This window comes from Octopus bimaculoides, chromosome 24 (genome assembly GCF_046866305.1).
Source record: "Octopus bimaculoides isolate indiv1 chromosome 24, ASM4686630v1, whole genome shotgun sequence".
In the NCBI taxonomy this organism is placed as follows: domain Eukaryota; kingdom Metazoa; phylum Mollusca; class Cephalopoda; order Octopoda; family Octopodidae; genus Octopus; species Octopus bimaculoides.
This window is the reverse complement of record NC_142951.1, coordinates 4087722-4096517: the sequence shown is the minus strand read 5'-3', so window position 1 is coordinate 4096517 and position 8796 is coordinate 4087722. Positions and strand designations below refer to the sequence as shown.

Sequence of the window (8796 nt, the reverse complement as noted above, 5' to 3'; positions counted from 1 at the left end):
CATTATATTATCGATCCCTGTTGAATGAAACGTGAATATGACGTCATCAGTACTTGGACTCGGAGCCGAGTTGTAGTAGTAGTAATCGCAGTAGTAGTAGTAGAAGTATCATCATCATCGGCAGCAGTAGTAGTAGTAGTAGGTGGATGAGGGGGAAGACGAATGGATAGAGAACGTGGAGGTGGAGGAAGACAGGAAACAAAGAGAATGGATGTAAGGACGGAAGAAGCGAGTGAACGAACGAAGGAAAGAGCATCTATATTGGGAAGATAGTAAATCAGAGAAATCCGAAAAGAAGAAGAAGAAGAATGAATGAATTAACCGGTTATATTACCGTGTAAGGATGACTTAACGTTTGATCTCCTTTGATGTAAGTGAACATCATCTGGTGTATTAAGTTTAAGGTATTTATCGATAGATAAAGACTGAAGCTAGTAATAATTTCATTGGTTGTGTACAATAGTTAAACTTAATGACCCGTCTTAGGAGAATACGGAGAATTTCGCAATTTGAAGCAGCCTCTATCCGACAGTTTTATTACGGCATCATAATAGTGTTTCGATCTTTCGATCTCTTTCTAAAGCAATCGTTAAAATCGTGAATGCTAGTATGGAATATAAAAGTGAACGGTATGGAATGGAATAAAATCAAATATAACAGGTGAACTGTACAGGTTTTCATGATGCTTCTGACAGGCTATTTGAAGTTTGGCAAATATATATTTGATATGCATACCAATGTGTGCGTCCGTTTGTGCTGGTATATGTACATGATAATGTGCATTATGCACATACATACACGTATACATATATGTATATTATATACATATATATATATATGTATGTGTGTGTGTGTGTGTGTTATACACTTTATATAGATGCATTTATATGGTGTTCAGACATGAAATTACATGTACAATTGTCTGAGTATTGGCGTATATATATAGCTCTGTCTGAGTATAACTAAATATTACGTATTTTTATATAAATATATCCACATGTACGAATCTGGATATATGTATATGTAAATCTCCATCTCATTATGAATTATACTGGTGCACTTATAGTCACATTAAATGTATATGTATATAGATATATACATATCACTGTCTGTGCTCCAGCATGGCCGAAGCCTTTTAGGCTGCAGCGTGAAAAAAGAAGAAAAGATAAATACGTATGTAAATATGTTTGTGTCAGTGTACAAAGTATATGTATGTTTATATAAGTAAGGATGTATATACACCCGCTACGATATCTATTGATATCTATCTCTCGCTTTATTTCATTAAGTATCCATCTGTTAATGTGTGTGTGTGTGTGTGTGTATGTGTGTGTTTTTGTGCTCCCGTGCCCGTTTAATGGGCAGTGTAGCGACAAAGTGGCACATACAGTATGGGAACGGGGTAAAAGGTCATGCAGTACGCAATTTCCTTCCACATCGTTTGTTGTTCAAATGATTCTCCTTCAGAAGCGGCTCTGTCCTTCTCTATTCTCCAGCCTCCACCGAATATCGCTTTTCTTTCGGCTGGACTTTATACGACAATATACATCTTCCTTCACCTGTCTTCAAAGAGATATTGCTTCGCCTCCCTCCGGCCTCTATAAACTATAGAATTTGATTCCATTGATTATGCGCCTCTCCTGCTGCCACTAATGTAACGCTTGTATCCATGAAGAAATCGTAAATCGTTATAGCTGCATTACTCCCATAATCCATCTTTTATCTCTATTACTTCAATATGGAGTCTACATTCTAAACCAGTTATTTATTTTTATCTTATATAGATACTTGTGTACAATAGCGTCGTTAGTAAAAACAAAATGACCAATAATTTCCCTGCATTTAGATCCTTTCTTTGATATCCATGAAGATACCGATGCATCAGCATTACTACCATTACTCATCTTTCATGTATTTTATTTCAATTTGGAGTCTGTAATCTAAAAGTGTTATACATTTCTATTTCATGGAAATATTAGTGTACAATAGTGTCGTTTAGTGGGAAAAAAAATAGTTGCTCTGTATATATGGCAATGAAAATTAAATAGTTCCTCGATATCCCCAAAGAAATCATTTGATCTGCATTATCACCGTAACTTATCTTTTATGTATTCATTTTAATACAGATCCTATAATTTAAATTAATAATTTAAATTCATTCCCATTTTACTTAAAATGTTAGTGTACAAATGCGTCGTGCATTCTAAAAGTGTGAGTCATGGACACGAAGCATTGTGCAGTGTAACTATATGTCCGTGAAGAAATACTGAAATGCATTGCATCTGTACAACCTATTGGTCGGGAAGAAAATGTCTGTCGTCTTATTTTCCAAGGGGTATCTAAACTGAAAAGTTTGTTATTTGATACATAAGGTTCAGCCCAGTCGTGACATTGAGTATAAATTTCAAGCGAACTAATAGCAAGTTATTTGCGTGCATACATGCAAGAAAGTCAAGGAAATGCAAATAAACTTTAATGCTATGTGGTGCATGTGAAATGCACCTTATTTTCTTCGATTTTCCTCACGATGTTTGCATCCTTCGTAAACAGACCATTCCTAAAAAGATTTCCCAAACTAAATATCATACTGTTAACAAAAGTGCATATTTAAGTTGTGAAAGAAAATATATTGATAGATATTGATCTTTATTTTCCGTGAAATTTGAAGTTTCGTGATATTAAAGAACATAATATTAGCAAAGTGGAAGGTGGCGAGCTGGCGTTAGCTCAGAGGCGAAAATGCTTAGTGGCTTTTCGTCAGTGTTCGAGTTCAAAGCTCGAAGTTCGCCGAGATCGATTCTGTCTTTCATACTTTTCGGTTCGATAAAATAGGTTCAACCAGTTGAATATAGGAGTCGATTTTGTGCCAACATCTGAAAATAATGTAAACTAAATAGTTTATGGGAGATGCAGAAATATAAATGCAGACAAGTACATCTCACGTTCGCATGAATTCAGATGTACAAAAAAGTTCACACGTATATGCATGCCTGATAATGTATACGTATACACGCAAGAGCACACGGGTGTGTATACGTAAATACAATCAGACGTATGCATATATGTGTATGCTTTTAATCGTTAAATAATACCGTGTAAACATTGGTTACGTTTATGCCCGCTGATTGATGAGCATTTGCCGACCATCTCTGTGCGTATCCCGTATGTTTATGCATATTACATGTTAAATATATATATATATATATATATATATATATATATAAAGAGAGAGAGAGAGAGAGAGAGAGAGAGATGGTGCTTGTTCCTTCTCGAGCAACGCCTGGCTCATAACGTTCGGTTTCCCGGTTTCTTGACGTATACGTTCCCCACTTGGACGGGACGCCGTTCCGTCGCAGGTGAGCTGATCGATGCAGGTAAAAAAATGAGAAAGTTGTAGCGAAAGAGTCAGAAGTTCGCCGTTAACTTCTGCTGGAGCCGCGTGGAGCTTAGGTATTTCGTTCATAAACACACACATCACCCAGTCTGAGATTCGAACCCGCGAACTCTCGACGTAGTTTATTGAGAGAGAAAGAGATACTTTCGAACACAATGACTGAATAAAAAATAACATCTTGAAATGTAATTAAATTTAAATGGGCTGATGACATCGATACTATACAATTGCTTTTCTTTCTCTGTCTCGCTTGTCCTCCTCCTTATCTTCCTCTCTCTCTCTCTCTCTCTCTCTCTTCTCCCAAGAAGTTTTTGGGGATGCATATAAAGGACCAAGACAATTTCTGTTTTATTATCTTAGTTATATGTTGACGAGCTCGGTTAAACGAACGAGAGCGCTAATAATGAATTGCCTAAAATTCTGACTGCCTCCTTTTTATTAATGTACAATATCTGTACACCACTTCAAACACTACACACACACACACACACACACACACAAATAAAGAGGAGGCCGAGCGTGATATCGATACAAATCTGACGAACTGTCACTCAGATAGTTCGTCACAACTGCTAATACTACTTAACTTTTCAGATGAAATTTTACGTGCAATGTCATTAAGAACTGAGTGTTACAGGAACATTTGCTGCCGGATATATATATATATATATACATATATATATATATATATATATATGTATATATATATATATATATATGTATATATATATATGTATATATATATATATATATATATGTATATATATATGTATATATATATATATATATATATATATATGTATATATATGCTGGCCCAATATGCCCTACTCACCGTCTAAGCAATTTCATCGACATTCTTTTGAAGCCACTTTGTACATACATACATACCCAGTTTCATTCGGGATGACATCGACTTTTTATCCCATCTTCCCAAAACCACTGAAACAAATTCAATCCTACTGAGCTTCGATGTAGTAAGCCTATACACAAATATCCCACATGATTTAGGAATAAAGGCGGTTGAATACTGGGTAAAAAAACACAGAGAAGCAATTCCCAACAGGTACACGGTGACATTTATACTAGAATCAGTGAGACTTATCCTGGAAATAATACGTTCTTCTTCAATGGTAAGAACTATATCCAGATTAAAGGCACGGCTATGGGGACGAGGTTTGCCCCCGTTTATGCGAATTTGGTGATGGGTTACTTGGAACAAAAACTCTACCAGGAAATAGAGGAGAGATATAACACCGAATTCAGGAAGCTTATAGAAAAAACACGGAAGAGATACCTGGACGATTGCTTCATAATCTGGACCAAACCTCAAAGCATTGTGGAAGAATTTAACACCCTCCTGAACAACCGACACCCATCCATCAAATTTACAAAGGAGATGAACAGTAGCAAATTACCATTTCTAGATATAATGGTAATTAAAAAGAACACCGCCATTACCACATATATATATTACAAACACACAGACACACACCAATACTTGAACTTTAAATCGTGCCATCCACCCCATACAAAACGCAACATACCATACTGCCTAGCCAGGAGAATATGTACTATTGTAGAGGATATAGAGACCAGAAATCAACGCCTGATGGAACTGAAAGAATTTCTGCTGAAGCAAAAATACCCATCACGACTCATAGAAAATGGTATTCAGCGGGCTTCGAAAATACCCATACAACAACTGAGGACACCGCAAAGAAAAGACAAACAGGAAAAGAACATTCCATTTATAGTGACACAAAAGCCATGCCACCAGAACATCTTTAATATCGCCAAAGCGAACTTACCGATCCTTGCACAAAGTAAGGAATTGAGAAATATCATTACAGATCAAAATATAACTCTCAGTAAGAGACAACCTAAAAACTTGAAAAAGCTATTAACAAAGGCAAGGTTTGACCTCAGCAACAAAAATCAAACATTCACTGTATCCAAATGCAATGATAGCCGATGCGGCATATGCCGATCAATCCATACCGGCCCATATATGAACACAAAAACAGGGAAAATATTCACCAATGCGAACATGAACTGCAAAAGTAGAAATCTAATCTATTGCATCAAATGCCCTAATTGTGAAGAATTGTACGTTGGCCAGACAGGTAATGCACTATCGGAACGCTCACGGGTACATCGACAACAGATTAAAAACCCAGAAGTCCGCCAAATACCACTGAGTAACCATCTGGCAACATGTGGTCATCAAACTTTTATTATATTTCCATTCCATAAACTTTGCAACCGGAATGAAATTGAAAGAAAATGCAAAGAAAAGGACTTTATTAAGAATTTCAAACTCACTCTTAACAAACAATGATTAAATCCATCTTACTTGGGGTTTAAAAATCTTATCCCTGTAACCAAAACACAAAAAATCTCTCAGATATCATCATTTCTATAAATAGATTTGGCATCATTTCTAAGAACAGCCAAACACCTTTGGGGTTTAAAAATCTTATCCCTACAACCCACACAAAACAATAAATTAAAATATCATTTCTAAAAATAGATTTGACATCAATTCTAAAAATAGCCAAACACCTACTGCTGCTGTCCAAAGGAATTGGTATAAAAGACAGAAAACTAGCCAACTTATTACAGTCTGTCATACCGGCCATGACGAAGGGAAATAGCCCTGAAACTCGAATCGCCTTTATATATTTATATTTATATATTTGATCCTTTATATTGAACACTCAATATTTCATCTACATTCAATACTTTCTTTCATGGTGCCATCCATTTTTATTTTATTTTATTTTATATATTATATTATATATTGTATATTCCATATTCTATACCCCACATTGGTTCTGCAGGAATATAAATAGAACATAAAAAACAGACAGTGTTGGAACTCTTTTAAACAAAATAATATATATATATATATATATATATATATATATATATATATATATATATATATCATGCTAATAATATAGCCTGAACAGGATAAACTACCCCTATTTTGCAGAGAAAAGTGATGTTTTAGACGCCCTTTCAATCCTCTCCGTCTCATATATCTCATGGTCTCACATCTCCACTTTGCCGTCCTCGAACGTCTTGCTCTAGAGGAGATGATTGATAAGCATTCATTTTTGTTGCGTTAGTGCCCAAATTAACACAATATTTACCGCATATCAAGCTCACGAACATATTCTATAATTTGGCCAGCTGCGGCGAAGAGTGGCTTCCAGAGTCTGTTCAAAGAGCTGTTCCACTCATTTCCTCCTATCTGGAATTTAAAAAATGGTGTCAAATAATTTAAAACCAAAATGTATACACATAAAAACACTCAAAATAATTATATATATATATATATATATATATATATATATATATAAGGATATGCATACATACAAACATGCATGCATACATACGTGTTTACTTACATATTCAGATGCAAACATAATACACGTATAATACATACATACGCATAATACATAAAAACATACGTACATATTTCAGTGTATGCATGATATATGGTATGAAATGTGTGTTTGAGCGGGAGGAGGCGAGAAAGACAGAGAATGTAAGTGAGTGTGTGTGTGTGAGAGGGAGAGGGAGAGAGGGAGAGGTAAGGTATGTCAAATGATGTGTTCGAAAAATATACTCCAACAATTTATTGTCTATTTAATATTATTTCTTTCGTTACACTCATGCTTCAGTAAACATAACAGAATTAACCAAACATGAATAATACCGCATTCAAACATATACACAAACCATCGCCCACATCCACTCCTCCCCGCTCTCTCTCTGCTTCTCTCTCTCTCTCTCTCACACACACACAGATAAATATTCACACGCACACATATCTGCACACTCATACAAACACAATCACATGCATATATATAAATATTTATGTATATATATATATATTTATGTATATATATATATATATATATATATATATATACACATATATACGTACGTACGTATGCATATATACAAAATATATACCCATGTATATATTGTATTGTAAACCAATAACCGCTGTGTACAAAAGACAGAGCAAACAGTGCAGATAATAGAGTAATAACTCATGTTGAACTAAATAGTTAACAAATATTACTATTAATAATAGTTTCATTATTATTATTTTTGTTGTTGGTGTTTTAGGTCTCGTTGATGTTTTTAGTACAATTATATTAAACATGATGGTAAATTCCATTCACACCACACTCTTAAGTTACCCCCTGCAGTTTCTTTGAATAGCATGTCCGCCACATAGGTTGATATAAATATACAGGCAAAACACACACACAGATAGACATGCGCGCACACTTACATAGATACAATATTCGAACCTTTAGAGTAATACACGTATATTTATATATGTGCATATATGGTACTGTACGCATGTTTCCTAGGCTTGTTCGTTCAAATCCCTATTAACAGACTCACACACACCTCTATATATGTATATGTATGTAACGTGACTCTCTCTATTTCTATCTCCCCCTCTCATTTTTCCCTCTACTGTTCTTCGCCTCTACCTGTCACTACTATCTCTTGTTACTCGTACTTCGCCTCTCACCGTCACTCGTTGCTCACTTTTATTCTACTTCCTCCCCTTCTTTTCCCTCTGCTACTCTTTCTCCTCACACAGCCTTGGTCACGTGTGTCCGGCTGCTATTTCTTTTCGTTCTTGGACTCACCAAGCTCGCACGTACTTCTTTGCCCCTCCTGTACGTGCTTCACAGCATTCAAGACATACACACTTCACGTCTGGCTGTACAGCCTTTTTGTTTGTTTATTTCACCGTTTCGTTTTCCGTCCGCCACTACCCTCCACGAAAACAATTTAATTTGTGTTCGTGGGAAGAACCATTTTAACGTACTGCCTTAATTCTTCGAAACGCCGGAGTTTTAATGGTGGCAGCTGATGAAGGGGATGTTTCTATGTGGCCTGCTTGTTTGTTGCACCATGTTTACCATTTTGTCCATGTTCTTTTGTCACGGCATGTACCCAGTTATGTATCTATATGTACGTGTAGATGAACGTATATACATACACGTACATATATATGCATATACTCATATATTGTTTGCATCACGACAGAACGCACGCGTTACCTTTATACAGTAAGTTTTAACTATATATATATATATATATATATATGTATATCTGTGTGTGTGTGTGTGTGTGTGTGTGTGTGCGTGTATATGTTTATACATGTATATATTTGTTCGTTGTATATATTCCTATAAAGATATTCACATATAAACATGTGCCTATATACACACGCACACATACATATATCTATCTACATATGTGTGTGTGTGTGTGTGTGTGTGCGCGCATTTATGTGAGTATGTTTATAAGAATAAATAAAAACGAACAACCTAAATATCCATATGCGTACAAAACTATATAC

At 35.4% G+C, this 8796-nt stretch overlaps 1 long non-coding RNA gene across 1 annotated transcript; it reads right to left on the bottom strand.

Moving 5' to 3' along the window:
- Positions 1–1231: 1231 nt before the first annotated feature.
- Positions 1232–7803, bottom strand: LOC149131169 (uncharacterized). The gene is made up of 3 exons (XR_016238220.1): positions 7727–7803; positions 6551–6651; positions 1232–2873 (listed from the first exon to the last, which is right to left on the bottom strand). It is a non-coding gene; the product is annotated as an uncharacterized LOC149131169 (long non-coding RNA).
- Positions 7804–8796: the final 993 nt, after the last annotated feature.